Raw genomic sequence first — 17736 nt, 5'->3', positions numbered from 1 at the left:
TAGATTGGAGTCCACCTGTTGTAAATTCAATTGATTGGACATGATTTGGAAAGGCAATACGACCTGTCTATATAAGGTCCCACAGTTGACAGTGCATGTCAGAGCAAAAACCAAGCCATGAGTTCTAAGAAATTGTCTGTAGAGCTCCGAGACAGGATTGTGTCGAGGCACAGATCTGGAGAATGATAACCAAAACATTTCTGCAGCATTGAAGGTCCCCAAGAACACAGTGGCCTACATAATTCTTAAATGGAAGAACTTTGGAACCACCAAGACTTCCTAGAGCTGGCTTCCCAGCCAAACTGGGCAGTCGGGGAAGAAAGGCCTTGGTCAGGGAGGTGACCAAGAACCCAATGGCCACTATGACCAAGCTCTAGAGTTCCTCTATGGAGATGGAAGAACCTTCCTTCCAGAAGGACAACCAACTCTGCAGCACTCCACCAATCAGGCCTTTATGGTAGAGTAGCCAGACGGAAGCCAATCCACAGTAAAAGGCACATGAAACCCACTTGGAGTTTGCCAAAAGGCACCTAAAGACACTCAGACCATGAGAAACAAGATTCTCTGGTCTGATGAAATCAAGTTTGAACTCTTTGGCCTGAATACAAAGTGTCAGTCACATCTAGAGGAAACCTGGCACCATCCTACAGATGAGAATGGTGGCGGCAGCAGCATCATGCTGTGGGGATGTTTTTCAGCTGCAGGGACTGGGAGACTAGTCAGGAAAATATAAACGGAGCAAAGCACAGAGTGATCCTTGATGAAAACCTGCTCCAGAGTGCTCAGGACCTCAGCCTGGGTCAAAGGTTTACCCTCCAACAGGACAGCGAACCTAAGCTCACAGCCAAGACAATGCAGGAGTGGCTTCGGGACAAGTTTCTGAATGTCCTTGAGTGGCCCAACCAGAGCCCGGACTTGAACCAGATCGAACATCTCTGAGGAGACCTGAAAATAGCTGTACAGCAATGCTCCCCATCCAAACTAACAGTTCTAGAGAGGATCTGCAGAGTAGAATGGAAGAAACTCCCCAAATACAGGTGTGCCAAGCTTTTAGCGTCATACCCAAGAAGACTCAAGGCTGTAATCGCTGCCAAAGGTGGTTCAACAAAGTACTGGGTAAATGTTCTGAATACTTGTAAATGTCATATTTAATTCAATTTTAGAATAAGGCTGTAACCTACCAAAAATGTGGAAAAAGTCAAGGGATCTGAATACTTTCCGAAGGCACTGTGTATTGAATTCTGCTTATTTCACGCTATACTATCACGCTATACCACAATAAACATAAAGTTCAAATGCAGAGACTCCGAGACCATTGATTGAGTGCTTTTGAAGGGACACGCTGGGCAAAATCTGTAGCCTATATCCGCTGCACTGTATTAGCACAATAAACAGCGCCCTACGCAGTAAAGCAATGCCGTTTTGGTAATGAAGATAGATGAATTCCCCTATAACAAACAGCCTTTGTGAATGCAGCCATACACACACCTGTCTTACCAAAATAATGAAAACTAAATGCGGAAAGTAGTAGCCTAGCTATTCATGCATGCAAACAAAAACACTGAATATCAGTTTGTCTTAGAATAACGACACAACTGTGAATGCGAACAAATGAATAGGAACATAACAAAACAGCGATACCAAGTAGGCCTAGTAAACTAAATATCAGATTGATAAAGGCAGGACACAATCTACATTTAGGCTAGTTACATTAACAGTACACTAAATATCAGATTGATAAAGGCAGGACACAATCTACATTTAAGCTAGTTACATTAACAGTAAACTAAATATCAGATTGATAAAGGCAGGACACAATCTACATTTAGGCTAGTTACATTAACAGTAAACACAAACAAAAAGGTGAATGGAGATCCAAATAACCAAAACATAAACTACAGCCTACTACAGTGAGATGCAGCCATGCTCAGCTGTCTTGCCTAATAAATAGGCATATAGGCCCGCTTCAAACCTGGAAAATAATGGCGCTCACGAGTACAGCAACACGTTGTGATATGGCACAATACACTTCTCTGGATACAATTCTACCCACATAATCAATTAAGCAATACCAGCCTGCCATAAACACGTTTCCAATATGTACAGTTCTATTTACAACCACGGAAACCAATAGGCTACCAAGAAAACCGTAATAGAATGTATCTATTTCTATGATGAAACTAGGTTTACCCAGGGGTGTCATTGAGTGAGACCATTGAGACCATTGAGTGCTTTTGATCAAGAAGTGACAGGTTGGCGCAAAATCTCCAGAAACATGGACAGAGCCCTACACTATAGCAAGGTCGTTGGAAATTTAGGCTGGTGGCTAAGGAAGTAATTTTGCCATTCCATACCCTAGGTTTTTGCTGAAATGGCACCACTGGCTATGCCACTAAGATTTTGACAACCAACCAGCTAGACTATTTTTCTCCACCTTTTCAGAAGAGCTTCAGCCTCTTTGATGCCAGTGGCGTGTATTCATGTTGTATTCCGCAAAAATTGACCAAGAAAAAATGGGAAAAATCCATACCAAATAATGTATCTTTTGTCTCTGTGATTCATACATTTCCTTCACATCTCAAAGGCTGAATGTATCTCTATTGTTTAAATAATAGCCAATCAGCATTCTTGAAAAACTGAGTGAGGTCAGTCGTGAATCATCCTGGCGCACCACAAAAAAGTGTCAACGAAAGCCAGTTTGGATTTGGCTTCAAACCAATCACATCAGAAGCCAAACTTCATTGAACAAAAAAAACTTGAATTGTTACATCTCGTTTTGTCCTTGTCCTGTAGCTAGCTATCTACCTAAAATGGCCCCTTTCCTATATTAGCCATGGATGGAGATAGGGATTTGAACTTGTGGTTTTACTTAATTCTCTGTACTTACCAATGATTATTACAGAGATTCTGAACCAACTATAAATTCATACATTGTGCCCCTGGCCTGAGAGGATGGAAGTTCAAAATGTAGCTATTTGTAGTATGCTAATGTTAACTAGGTGGCCGGGTTCATCGTTGCCCATGAAAGGAAGTTAGGCTAGCAAGCAAGCATTTTAGCCAGGTAGCCTAGGACAACAAAAACTAAAAGTGTGTACTATATGACAGAGTTATAGACTGTTTCGGCAACATGAAAGAGGAGGATTGCATTGGTGTTTTTCTACAAGTAGGGTAAGTCAACATGTTTTTTCTACAGGTACTGTAGTGTTTTTTCTACTTGCAGGTATACACACACACACACACACACACACACACACACACACACACACACACACACACACACACACACACACACACACACAGAGAGAAATCAGTACAATGGACAGCCACCAAATCGTTTTTGGTATCTTTTAGTTGTCACTGTATTAGACTAGCCATAGGTGATTTGATTATGTTGAAATGTTGAAGTTGAAATGGTGGTGGAATAGTGGAGGCAGCTCCTGTTTTCTTTGTGACCCGCGGTAACTCTCCATGGATCTATACTGAACAAAAATATAAACGTAACATGCAACAACTAATGATTTTATTAAGTTATTGTTCATATAAGGAAATCAGTCAATTGAAATAAATACATTCGGCCCTAATCTATCGATTTAACATGACTGGGCAGGTGCGCAGCCATGGGTGGGCCTGGGAGGGCATAGGTCCAACCACTTGAGGGCCAACTCATTGGAGAGCCAGGCCCAGCCAATCAAATACGTTTTTCCCACAAAATGGCTTCATGTCTGGGTGGCTGGTCTCAGACGATACCACAGGTGAAGAAGCCGGAAGTGGAGGTCCTGGGCTTTCATGGTTACACGTAGTCTGCGGTTGTGAGGCCGGTTGGACGTACTGCCAAATTCACTAAAATGACATTATTATCTGGCAACGGCTCTGGTGGACATTCCTGCAGTCAGCATGCCAGTTGCGTGCTCCCTCAAAATTTGAGCATTTTATTGTGTGACACAACTGCACATTTTAGATTGGACTTTTATTGTCCCCAGCAGAAGGTTCACCTGTGTAAGGATCATTCTGTTTAATCAACTTCTTGATATGCCACACCTGTCAGGTGGATGGATTATCTTGGTAAATGAGAAATACTCACTAACAGGGATGTAAACAAATTTGTGCACAACATTCTAGGATTTTTTATTTCAGCTCATGAAACATTGATTATTTCATTCTCTCTGAAATATTCTTGTAAGATCCCTCTCAAATGCCAGTTTGATTAGATGAGCTTTCCTCGGGTATAGCATGCTTCTTCTGTTCTGACTGAACACGTTTGTCAAAGTGTAAAATTAGTTCTCGCATGTAGTTGTGGACTCCCCAAAGGTCAGTGCAGTAAGCACGGTCGGCATAGTGGAGAGAGGCCCAGAGAATCGTTTCAGGATATCAAGTGGGGTCCACTTGTCCTCATTTGACCAGGAGTGGGCGATTTCAGTGTGCAAAAAACCAAACTCAGTTTCCACTGTTAGGTTCTTATTTTTCAGATTGAATAACTCATGGACACTAGAGAAGCTTAACGAAGTTGAATTCTTCCCAAAGGGTCGTTACAGCCGTTACAGCTGACAAAAAAAAAAACATTTCACAGAAGCATTGATATTTAACCCTTTCTCCTAGGCTGTCTCCTCCTCCACAACCGAACAGCCAATGCATCCCTGTTGCTAGACAGAACCTTAGTTATATATGTTCTTCCTCACATCTGACCTGACCTCTACCCCAAAGTGCTCACTCCTCCCCAACTCAAGTCTGTCATGGTTATTGATACCAGACTGTCTCTTCTCTCCGAGGATCCCTGATGGCTAACAATAACATATCCTGACATAATGTAAACGTTATATATTACCCTCTATCCCTCAGTGACATTGTTAGTTTCTAAGATCTCCACCCATCTCCCCTTATCAATGCCTGCCACATGTAATCAGTTCCCTGCACTCAACACATTCCAAGCTTAGTTGCACCCACTATGTAACCCTTAACTATTGGTGAAGACCCTCAACCTCATCAGTGACATGAATAAGTAACATTTCATATTCTCAGAACCCAACACCACCAAATGTTTCACCATTTTCACATCTAGAAAGTCATGGCTCTCTGGGTCAAGGGCACACAGGGTCTCCACCACTTGGCTGTTTGAGTTAGCTGAATTCCACTGGGGTGCCAGTGTAGCCTAGTGGTTAGAGTGTTGGACTAGTAACTGAAGGTTGAAAGTTCAAATCCCTGAGCTGACAAGATACAAATCTGTAATTCTGCCCCTGAACAGGAAAATAAGAATTTGTTGTTAACTGACTTGCCTAGTTAAATAAAGGTAAAATAAAAAATTGTTCTGACACTTCACTAATGACAGCATCCAAGAACAGTCTTTTACACTCAGTCTCTTCTCATCTGTCTTGCTGACCTGTCTAGAGATTTGTACTGACATAATGTCATCATTTGTTTGGAGCTGGTGGTGCGTCACTTGTATTAAACATTGGCCAAATTACTTCGAACTCATTGTCACACCTCAGCTTCTCAACTCACTGTGGACCACTTTGACTCCAGTGTAAAGATCTGTTGCTTTTGCCTGGAGTAATTTGTTTACATAATCGAGAAGACTGAGGATTCTGTGCACTATGGTGGCTGTAAACTTAAAGCCGGGGTCAGTCACCGCCTTCAGTATCCCTGTAGCCTTGAGTCTTACTTCTGTTTTGCACGATTGCGTGCATTCGATGTCAGAGAGGAATGTCACAATGCTGTCATAACATTTAACAACCACTGACACAGTAGCCAGTTGTCTCCCTTTACTTTCGCTTTGTTTGGTTACTTTGGCGAAGCCAATTTCTGATATCCATCGTGGCAGTGGCAAATATTACAGGCGGAGTCATATCACGTTGATCACTTAGCCTTTTCTTTTTTGCTTTTTATGACAACCCAAAGGAGTCATAATTAACCGCCTCAGTGGCTTTCCATAGCCCCCTTAAACACACCGCGGCACGCTCTGTCCATTGTGCTGACACAGCGCAGCAGATAAACATATTTTGCACTAACCTGTCACTCAATCATTTGAACTTTTTTGCAATTTATATATATGGACATAAAACTTTAAACTGAAGTTGCACAAGTTTCAATTCCCATTAGGAAACCGGGCCCGGGATTACCCCCATTTCATGGACTAAGCTATGTGTGAAGACACATATAAAGACAAAAGGAGGACACATGGAATCATTTTATTTGGATGGATGGTTGACATGACAGAATGGTAAGCAGATATTTTCTTATCTAAAAGGTTGTTGAAAGTTGGCTACATTCTTGTTATAGTCTGTTTGATGAGTCGCACCTGGTAAAAACGGCATATATTGCGGAATTTGTTCAAAGATTTGAAAAAAATACACCAACAACGCTATTTAGGAGATAGATGTTGTGAGCACAGTGTCTCTGATCGGATGGACAATAGATCCTAGCTATGACCACTTTTGTCAGCACTTCTGCAATCCGATTAGTCAGTCCGCCCAACACATGTGACGCAGGAAACTAGCTACGTACTCGTCTGTCGCAAAGTTGTTCTACACTTGGTGCATGTTATCAAAATGTGATATTAGGTGTAATATGTAATTACTATTTAGCTAAAGTTATTGAACACATCAAGAACATGTTAGCTACCAGACAGCTAAAATCGGTTCATTAGCTAGCTAGCTAATTAGTATTACAGCATACAATTACATTCTAGACGATTCTGTGCTTCCAACTTTGTGGCAACAGTTTGGGGAAGGCCCTTTCCTGTTTCAGCATGACAATGCCCCCGTGCACAATGCGAGATCCATACAGAAATAATTTGTCGAGATAATTGAGGAAATATTTACAGATAGGCAGAGTTATTAAAGTGGCTATGCATAGATAATAACAGAGAGTACTATAGCAATGTAAAAGATAGGGGGACAATGCAAATAGTCTGGGTAGCCATTTTTTTAGATGTTCAGGAGTCTTATGGCTTGGGGTAGAATCTGTTTAGAAGCCTCTTGGACCTAGACTTGGCGCTCCAGTACCACTTGTCATGCGGTAGCAGAGAGAACAGTCTATGACTAGGGTGGCTGGAGCCTTTGACCATTTTTAGGGCCTTCCTCTGACACCGCCTGGTATAGAGGTCCTGGATGGCAGGAAGCTTGGCCCCACAGATGTACTGGGCCGTACGCACAACCCTCTGTAGTGTCTTACGGTCGGAGGCCGAGCAGTAGCCATATCAGACAGTGATGCAACAAGTCAGGATGCTGTCAATGGTGCAGCTGTAGTACCTTTTAAGGATCTGAGGACCCATGCCAAATATTTTCAGTCTCCTGAGGGGGAATAGGTTTTGTCGTACCCTCTTCACGACTGTCATGGTGTGCTTGGACCATGTTAGTTTGTCGGGTACCAAGGAACTTGAAGCTCTCACCGTGCTCCTCTACAGTCCCGTCGATGAGAATGGGGGCGTGCTCGGTCCTCCTTTTCCTGTCGTCCACAATCATCTCCTTTGTCTTGATCATGTTGCGGGAGAGGTTGTTGTCCTGGCACCACATGGCCAGGTTTCAGCCTATAGGGAGAAGGTCAGTCTTGTTGTTGATCAGGCCTACCGCTCGTGTCATCGGCAAACTTAATGATGGTGTTGGAGTCAGGCCTGGCCGTAAAGTCATGAGGGAACAGGGAGTACAGGAGGGGACAGAGCACGCACCCCTGAGGGGCCCCCATGTTTTGTCAAATGGAGGGTGAGGGAGAGATTTGTACGCCTCTCTGTGTGTGAAGTAAAGGTGGTCTAGAGTTTTTTTCCTCTGGTTGCACATTTAACATGCTGGTGGAAATTTGGTAAAACAGATTTAAGTTTCCCTGCATTAAAGTCCCCAGCCACTAGGAGCGCCGCCTCTGGATGAGCGTTTTCCTGTTTTCTTATGGCGGTATACAGCTCATTGAGTGCGGTTTTAGTGCCAGCATCGGTCTGTGGTGGTAATTTAGACAGCTACAAAAAATACAGCCGAAAACTCTCTAGGTAGATAGTGTGGTCTACAGCTTAACATGAGATACTCTACCTTGAGACTTCCTTAGATATCGTGCACCAGCTTTTGTTTACAAATATACATAGACGGCCACCCCTTGTCTTACCAGAGGCTGCTGTTCTATCCTGCCGATACAGTGTAAAACCCGCCAGCTGTATGATGTTTATGTTGTCGTTCAGCCACGAGTCTGTGAAACATAAGATGTAATAGTTTTTAATGTCCCGTTGGTAGTTTAATCTTTCTCATAGGCCATCAATTTTATTTTCCAATGATTGCATGTTTGCCAATAGAACGGATGGCAGTAGGGTTTTACTCGCTCACCTATGAATTCTCAGAAGGGAGCCCGACCTCCGCTCCCTTTTTCTCTGAATCTCTTCACGCAAATGACGGGGATTTGGGCCTGTTCCCGGGAAAGCAGTATATCCTTCACGTCGGACTCGTTAAAGGGAAATGCTTCACCTAGTTTGTGGTGAGTAATCGCTGTTCTGATGCCCAGACGTTATTTTCGGTCATAAGAGACTGTAGCAGCAACATTATGTACAAAATAAGAACATAAAAAATAAGGTACAAACAACGCAAATAACAAACAAATAACACAGTTGGTTAGGCGCATGTAAAACGTCAGCCATCCTCTCCGGCGCCATTCAACATGTAGCCTATGTGCAATTACAGCCACAACATCAAGTAGCTAGGCCTACAGTCATGCATCTGCAGGTCAGACAGGAGAAGCCATTCAGAATAGTAAGTTAACGTTAGCTGTAGTATCTGAAACCACCGGTAAGTTGAAACAAAGTTAAATGGAGACAGGCTGTCACACAGGTTGTGTGACAGCCTGATTTAAAATGGATTACATTGAGATTTTGTGTCACTGGCCTACTACACACAATGCCCCATAATTTCAAAGTGGAATTCGCTACACTCGCGTTAACATCTGCTAACCTTGTGTATGTGACCAATAATATTTGATTTGATTTTATGTTTAAAAAAAACATTGCATGTATTAAAAATTTATGTATTAAAAAAGCTGAAATGTCTTGAGACAATAAGTATTCCACCCAATTGTTATAGCAAGCCTGAATAAGTTCAGGAGAAAAATCTGCTTTACAAGTCACATAATACGTTGCATTGACTCACTATATGTGCAATAATTTAACAGTTTAACATGATTTTTGAAATACTCTCTCATCTCTGTACTCCACACATACAATTATCTGTAAGGTCCCTCATTCGAACAGTGCATTTCAAACACAGATTCAACCACAAAGACCAGGAATGTTTTCCAATGCCTCGCAAAGAAGGGCACCTATTGGTTGATGGGTATATAAAAAAATGGAATATCCCTTTGAGCATGGTAAAGATATGAATTACACTTTGGATGGTGTATCAATACACCCAGTCACTACAAAGATACATGCGTCCTTCCTAACTCAGTTGCTGGAGAGGAAGGAAACTGCTCAGGGATTTCACCATGAGGACCAATGGTGACTTTAAAACAGTTACAGAGTTTAATGGCTGTGATAGGAGAAAACTGAGGATGGATCAACAACATTTTAGTTACTCCACAATAATAACCTAATTGACAGAGTGAAAAGAAGGATGCTTGTACAGAATACACATTTTCCAAAACATGCATCCAGTTTGCAACAAGGCACTATAGTATAACTGCTGAAAATGTGGCAAAGAAATTAACTTAGCCCTGAATACAAAGTGTTATGCTTGGGGCAAATCCAACAACACATCACTTAGTACCACTGTCATGGCTGATTTCCTCCTCTTCGTCTGAAGAGGAGGTGTAGCAGGGATCGGACCAATACGCAGGGTAGTTCGTGCTCAACATGTTTTAATAAAAGACTAATTAACGTGAACACTACACAAAATACAAAAACAACAAACGAAACCTGGCAAAAACCAAAACAGTCCTATCTGGTGCAGAGAACACAGAGACAGGAAACAATCACCCACAAAGTACCCACAGAATATGGCTGCCTAAATATGGTTCCCAATCAGAGACAACGATAGACAGCTTTCTCTAATTGAGAAGCAATCTAGGCAACCATAGACATACAATATACCTAGAAGAGAAACAGCCCCATAAACATACAAAAAACCCTAGACAATCACCGATGTCACACCCTGACCTAACCAAAATAACAAGGAAAACAAAGAATACTAAGGTCAGGGTGTGACAACCACTCTTCATATTTTCAAGCATGGTGGTAGCTGCACTTGATTTTTTTTTAGGGGTAAAAAGAAACATAATGTAGCTAAGCACAGGCAAAATCTTAGAGGAAAACCTGGTTCAGTCTGCTTTCCAACAGACACTGGGAGACAAATTCACATTTCAGCAGGACAATAACGTAAAACACAAGGCCAAATACACACTGGAGTTGGTTAACAAGACAAAATGTAATTTTCCTGATTGGCCTAGTTGCAGTTTTGACTTAAATTGTCTTGAAAATCTATGGCAAGAATTGAACATGTCTGTCTAGCAATGATAAACAACCACCAACTTGACAGAGCTAGAAGAATCTGAAATATAATAATGTGCAAATATTGTACAATGCAGGTGTGCAAAGCTATTAGAGACTTAACCCCAAAAACTCACAGCTGTAATCGCTGCCAAATGTAAATCTAACATGTATTTACTCAGGGGGTTGAATACTTATCTAATCAAGATATGGTGTTTTATTTTTCACAATTCTTTTACAAATATTATAATTTTTCATCCACTTTGACAGAGTATTTTGTGTAGATTGTTGACAAAAAAAATGACAAATCAATTTGAATCCCGCTTTGTGACAACAAAATGTGGAAAAAGTCAAGGGCTGTGAATACTTTCTGAGAGCACTTAGCACAAAGTATTTAAAAACACACCAGGTCTGTCTTGCACTTGATTTTATGTACAGACATGAATCTACTGGTTTGGATTCCAAACGTGGGGAAGAGGAGGCATCCCAGCTCCCTCGCTGCCAACCCCCCTGACAGACGAGGAGCCTGAGAGGTCTCTGGAGATGAGTCCCCCGGACTCAGAGCACTGTCCGGAGCCCACCAAAGTCCCCCTGCATGTCTTTCACGTAGGTTTGCACACAGGGACGGTAATACATTGAAATATGATGACGAGAAGTAGTGCAAGAAGTAGAGGAATAGGTGGTTTTACTTAACAGCGGCAGAAGAAGCCCATGTAGGTCTCCGTTACAATGCCTGCCCACTTGCTCTTCAGCATAGCCATCATGGCCCCCAGCACAGTGTACATAAAAAAACACCTCCCCTTGATACCATACACACTTCTGCCCAATATAAGCACGATGGATAAATAATTTTCAGTTTGACAAACTGTAGGCTACTAATTAACAACAGCCAGGTAGCCTACATCTTATAAGCTTCCCAATAAAACATTAAAAACAATCAAGCTACCCAGAAAAGTGCTAAAAAATAGCCTATATTAACGCATGTAGCCTAAGAAACACGTTCCATTAAGTCAATAACTTATTTGTAACAGATGAAATTCAAATTCTGACTTTCTCTGAAACTCACTTAGATAATACCTTTGATGATTCAGTCATAGCAATACATGGTTATAACATCAACCGAAAATACAGAAATGCCAACGGAGGCGGTGTTGCAGTCTATATTCAGAACCACGTTCCTGTAAAGCTTAGAGGCGATCTAATGTTAATTACTGTTGAAGTAATATGGCTACAGGTTCATCTGCCTCACCTAAAGCCCATTCTTGTGGGAAGCTGCTATAGACCATCAAGTGCTAACAGTCAGTATCTGAATAATATGTGTGAAATGCTTGATAATGTATGTGATATCAACAGAGAAGTATATTTTCTGGATGATTTAAATATTGACTGACTATCATCAAGCTGCCCAATCAGGAAAAAACGTCAAACTGTAACCATTGTCTGCAACCTGAATCAGGTTGTCAGTCAACCTACCAGGGTGGTTACAAACAGCACAGGAATTAAATCATCAACATGTATTGATCACATTTCTACTAACGCTGCAGATATTTGCTTTAAAGCAGTATCCAAATCTATAGGATGTAGTGATAACAATCTAATAGCCATATATAGGAAAACCAAAGTTCCAAAGGCTCGGCCTAATATAACATATAAGAGGTCACACAATAAGTTTTGTAGTGATTCATATGTTGATGATGTAAAGAATATTTTCTGGTCTGGTGTGTAATGAGGAGCAACCAGACACTGCACTTGGCGGATTTATGAAACAACTTATTCCAGTTACTAATAAGCACGCACCCATTAAGAAAATGACTGTAAAAACTGTTAAATCCCCTTGGATTGATGAGGAATTAAAAAATTGTATGGTTGAGAGGGATGAGGCAAAAGGTATGGCAATTAAGTCTGGCAGCCCAACTGATTGGCAAACGTGCTGCAAATTAAGAAATCATAAGACTAAACTAAATAAAAATAAACTACACTATGAAACAAAGATACATTATATAAAGAATGATAGTAAAACGTTTTGGGGCACCTTAAATTACATTGTGGGAAATGAAAGCCAACTCGGCTCCTTCATTTATTGAATCAGATGGCTCATTCATCACAAAGCCCGCTGATATTGCAAACTACTTGAATGACTTTTTCATTGGCAAGATAAGCGAACTTAGGGATGACATGCCAGCAACAAACACTGACACTACACATCCAAGTATATTGCACCAAATTATGAAAGATAAGAATTGTACTTTTGAATTCCGTAAAGTCAGTGTGGAAGAGGTGAAAAAATTATTTTTGTCTATCGATGCGGCAGGTAGCCTAGTGGGTATAGCTTTGGGCCAGTAACCGAAAGGTTGCAAGATCAAATCCGTGTATTGACAATGGTAAAAATCTTTAGTTCTGCCCCTGAACAAGGCAGTTAACCCACTGTTCCTAGGCCATCATTGTAAATAAGAAATTTAAAAAATAAACAATGACAAGCCACCAGGGTTTGACAATCTAGATGGAAAATTACTCATATTTTCTACATCTTCAATTTAAGCCTACTAGAGAGTGTGTGCCCTCAGCCCTGGAGGGAAGCTAAAGTCATTCCGCTACCCAAGAATAGTAAACCCCCCTTTACTGGCTCAAATAGCCAACCACTCAGCCTGTAACCCTGAGTAAACTTTTGGAAAGAATTGTGTTTGACCACATACAATGTTATTTTACAGTAAACAAATTGACAACAGAATTTCAGAAGGAGCAGAAGGAGCAGCAAAAGGCCACTCAACAAGCACAGCACTTACACAAATGACTGATGATTGGCTGAGAGAAGTTGATGATAAAATGATTACAGGGGCTGTCTTCAGTGCAGCTTTTTACATTATTGATCATAGTCTGCTGCTGGAAAAACTTATGTGTTATGGCTTTACACCCCCTGCTATAATGTGGATAACGAGTTACTTGTCTAACAGAACACAGTGAGTGTTCTTTAATGGTAGCCTATCAAATGTAATCCAGTTACAATCAGGAATTCCCCAGGGTAGCTGTTTAGGCCCCTTGCTTTTTTCTATTTTACTTACGACATACTTTTAGTAAAGACAGAGTTTCTATGTATGCGAATGACTCAACACTATACACGTCAGCTACTACAGTGACTGAAATGACTGCAACACTCAACAAAGATTTGCAATTAGTTTCAGAGTGGGTGGCAAGGAATAAGTTAGCCCAAAATATTTCTAAAACTAAAAGCATTGTATTTGGAACAAAACACTCACTAAACCCTAAACATCAACTAAATCTTGTAAATAAATCCTTTGGAAATTGAGCAGGTTGAGATGACTAAACTACTTGGAGTAACACTAGATGGTAAACTGTCATGATCAAAACATATTGATGCAGTAGTAGCGAAGATGGAGAGAAATCTGTCTATAATAAAGCAATGATCTGCCTTATCAACACTTATCAACAAGGCAGGTCCTACAGGCCCTAGTTTTGTCACACCTTGACTACTTTTCAGTCGTGTGGTCAGGTGCCACAAAGAAGGACTTAGGAAAATTGCAATTGGCTCCGAACAGGTCAGCACGGCTGGCCCTTGGATGTACACAGAGAGCTAATATTGTCAATCTCTCCTGGCTGAAAGTGGAGGAAAGATTGACTTCATGTCTACTTTTATTCATGAGAGGTATTGACATGTTGAATGCACCAAGCTGTCTGTCTAAACTACTGGCACACAGCTCGGACACCCATGCATACCCCACAAGACATGCCACAAGAGGTCTCTTCACAGTCCCCAAGTTCAGAACAGACTATGGGAGGCACACAGTACTACATAGAGCCATGAATACATGGAACTCTATTCCACATGAAGTAACTGACCCAAGCAGTAAAATTAGATTTAAAGAACAGATTTAAAAAAAACACCTTATGGAACAGCAGGACCTGTGAAGCAACACAAACATTGGCACAGACACACACACACACACACACACACACACACGATATCATACGCACTATACATACACATGGATTTAGTAATGTAGATATGTGGTTGGGGGATCTATAATAAGTACAAATACAAATGTGCCCTGTCCCCTCTGGCCAAAGGAAACAAACATTACATAATGTATTTCGCTATATAAGCCCATTTATTTGTGAGAGGACAAATTGTGAATTTGAACAAATTTGGTTTATAGCCAAGTGTCAGCTGGCTAGGTTACCTAGACCTTTCATCCCAAATTATTGACTGAAATTAATCTATCAACATAGTGATGACAGACTGAATAACTTTTTAATTACAAGTGCATACTAAACGATGCAACCCTGCATGAAGCAAGATCAACCCTTATTTTTATATTGTCCAACTGCGGTTGTTGTCTCTGTGTTTCTATTCATCCCCCCGAGGGTCTAAAGATTTTTTAAACTGTGTGACCTGATTAGAAAACCTCAGCCCACTGTTTTATGGTTGGAAAACTGTCCCATAGACATGTACAGTGCCTTGCGAAATTATTCGGCCCCCTTGAACTTTGCGACCTTTTGCCACATTTCAGGCTTCAAACATAAAGATATAAAACTGTATTTTTTTGTGAAGAATCAACAACAAGTGGGACACAATCATGAAGTGGAACGACATTTATTGGATATTTCAAACTTTTTTAACAAATCAAAAACTGAAAAATTTGGCGTGCAAAATTATTCAGCCCCCTTAAGTTAATACTTTGTAGTGCCACCTTTTGCTGCGATTACAGCTGTAAGTCGCTTGGGGTATGTCTCTATCAGTTTTGCACATCGAGAGACTGACATTTTTTCCCATTCCTCCTTGCAAAACAGCTCGAGCTCAGTGAGGTTGGATGGAGAGCATTTGTGAACAGCAGTTTTCAGTTCTTTCCACAGATTCTCGATTGGATTCAGGTCTGGACTTTGACTTGGCCATTCTAACACCTGGATATGTTTATTATGGACCATTCCATTGTAGATTTTGCTTTATGTTTTGGATCATTGTCTTGTTGGAAGACAAATCTCCGTCCCAGTCTCAGGTCTTTTGCAGACTCCATCAGGGTTTCTTCCAGAATGGTCCTGTATTTGGCTCCATCCATCTTCCCATCAATTTTAACCATCTTCCCTGTCCCTGCTGAAGAAAAGCAGGCCCAAACCATGATGCTGCCACCACCATGTTTGACAGTGGGGATGGTGTGTTCAGGGTGATGAGCTGTGTTGCTTTTACGCCAAACATAACGTTTTGCATTGTTGCCAAAAAGTTCAATTTTGGTTTCATCTGACCAGAGCACCTTCTTCCACATGTTTGGTGTGTCTCCCAGGTGGATTGTGGCAAACTTTAAACAACACTTTTTATGGATATCTTTAAGAAATGGCTTTCTTCTTGCCACTCTTCCATAAAGGCCAGATTTGTGCAATATACGACTGATTGTTGTCCTATGGACAGAGTCTCCCACCTCAGCTGTAGATCTCTGCAGTTCATCCAGAGTGATCATGGGCCTCTTGGCTGCATCTCTGATCAGTCTTCTCCTTGTATGAGCTGAAAGTTTAGAGTGACGGCCAGGTCTTGGTAGATTTGCAGTAGTCTGATACTCCTTCCATTTCAATATTATCGCTTGCACAGTGCTCCTTGGGATGTTTAAAGCTTGGGAAATCTTTTTGTATCCAAATCCGGCTTTAAACTTCTTCACAACAGTATCTCGGACCTGCCTGGTGTGTTCCTTGTTCTTCATGATGCTCTCTGCGCTTTTAACGGACCTCGGAGACTATCACAGTGCAGGTGCATTTATACGGAGACTTGATTACACACAGGTGGATTGTATTTATCATCATTAGTCATTTAGGTCAACATTGGATCATTCAGAGATCCTCACTGAACTTCTGGAGAGAGTTTGCTGCACTGAAAGTAAAGGGGCTGAATAATTTTGCACGCCCAATTTTTCAGTTTTTAATTTGTTAAAAAAAAGTTTGAAATATCCAATAAATGTTGTTCCACTTCATGATTGTGTCCCACTTGTTGTTGATTCTTCACAAAAAAATACAGCTTTATATCTTTATGTTTGAAGCCTGAAACGTGGCAAAAGGTCGCAAAGTTCAAGGGGGCCAAATACTTTCGCAAGGCACTGTATGTCCTTTCACTATTAACAGGAGTTCAGCTATCCAGAATGAATAATTGTTCCACTGCACCAAGGTACAGAGAGGGATGAAAACAGAGACACCTTCACTCTACATCGTCACTATACAGACCATCATATTTCATAGTCATCCCATGTTTGCTTCCTGTAAAATATATATATATATATTATTTTTACACGCTCTCTGTTTTCTTTGCATTAGATAATGCCAATTGTATAATGGACTCAATCACAATGATATTTTAGGTTGACTTTATGAAATATTATACTTACTGTATCTCTTTTGGTTTTGTTGGTCAAACTTGGTGTCGTCTGATCATTTTGGGCCAGAATTTGATATACTAGGCTATTTCATGCATTGCCAAAATTAGGGGTCAGGGAAGAAACTTGCTGCTGCTCCCCCTGTAGACATGTTATCCTGATGCTTCTGACAATATAGTAAAAGGGGTGATGTCTGCATTTTGAAAACTGCTGGTTACAGACAGGTGTAGTGTTTATGAGGAGTTCCCTTGTGTGTGTGTTGTTGCATGTGCTGTAAGCCCACAGGCAGTTTTTTTTATCCTGCTTGGCAGAGATTTTAGAAAAGGTACAATTGTGAATCTGTGACCCGTGTTATTCCACAAAGTTATAGCTAGCGCATAGTAGCACTGCAGTGAGGAGGAGGGGCGCATAACCCTGTGACCTAGCTCTACCTCGCTCTCCCTGTGTGAGAGAGCTGCGCACTGTGACAGACAGTCCAACACTGAGTCAGAGAGGTTTAGGTATTTTTTGAAATTTCCTGAAATTTGCCGTTGTTCCCCTTTAAGGACTCTATTCAATCAGATACGCTCTAACCGACATCCGCATAGCGGTCGTTTTGGCCATGTCAGAGGTGGAACTGTGTTAGAACTGTCAAATCCACAAGTGGCTACTCGCAGTATACCCACAGTAAAGCAGACATTGCCATTCGCTGCATGGAGTCGCATTAAGAGAAATCCCACGGAGCCTTGTTTACAAGTTTGAACACTGGAATGTCAGATGTAATCTACACCTCGACTAGGATGATGGAAATCCTAATTATTTAGTTTAACTTTCAGGCCATGTTTGATATAATGGTCCACCAGAACTTCTGCAGATTTACCAGAAAGTGTCTGGTAATGAGATTAGCCATCTTCTAATGCTGTCTCTAGTTAATTATTTACC

At 41.1% G+C, this 17736-nt stretch overlaps 1 protein-coding gene across 2 annotated transcripts in view; it reads left to right on the top strand.

The window, feature by feature from the left end:
* Window positions 1-17736, top strand: part of LOC110538922 (centrosome-associated protein CEP250) — an 82948-nt gene that overhangs the window by 42341 nt on the left and 22871 nt on the right. The window lies entirely within an intron of this gene.

The sequence above is a fragment of the Oncorhynchus mykiss genome, chromosome 12, assembly GCF_013265735.2.
Source record: "Oncorhynchus mykiss isolate Arlee chromosome 12, USDA_OmykA_1.1, whole genome shotgun sequence".
In the NCBI taxonomy this organism is placed as follows: Eukaryota; Metazoa; Chordata; class Actinopteri; order Salmoniformes; family Salmonidae; genus Oncorhynchus; species Oncorhynchus mykiss.
This window is presented reverse-complemented; position numbering and strand designations above follow the sequence as displayed.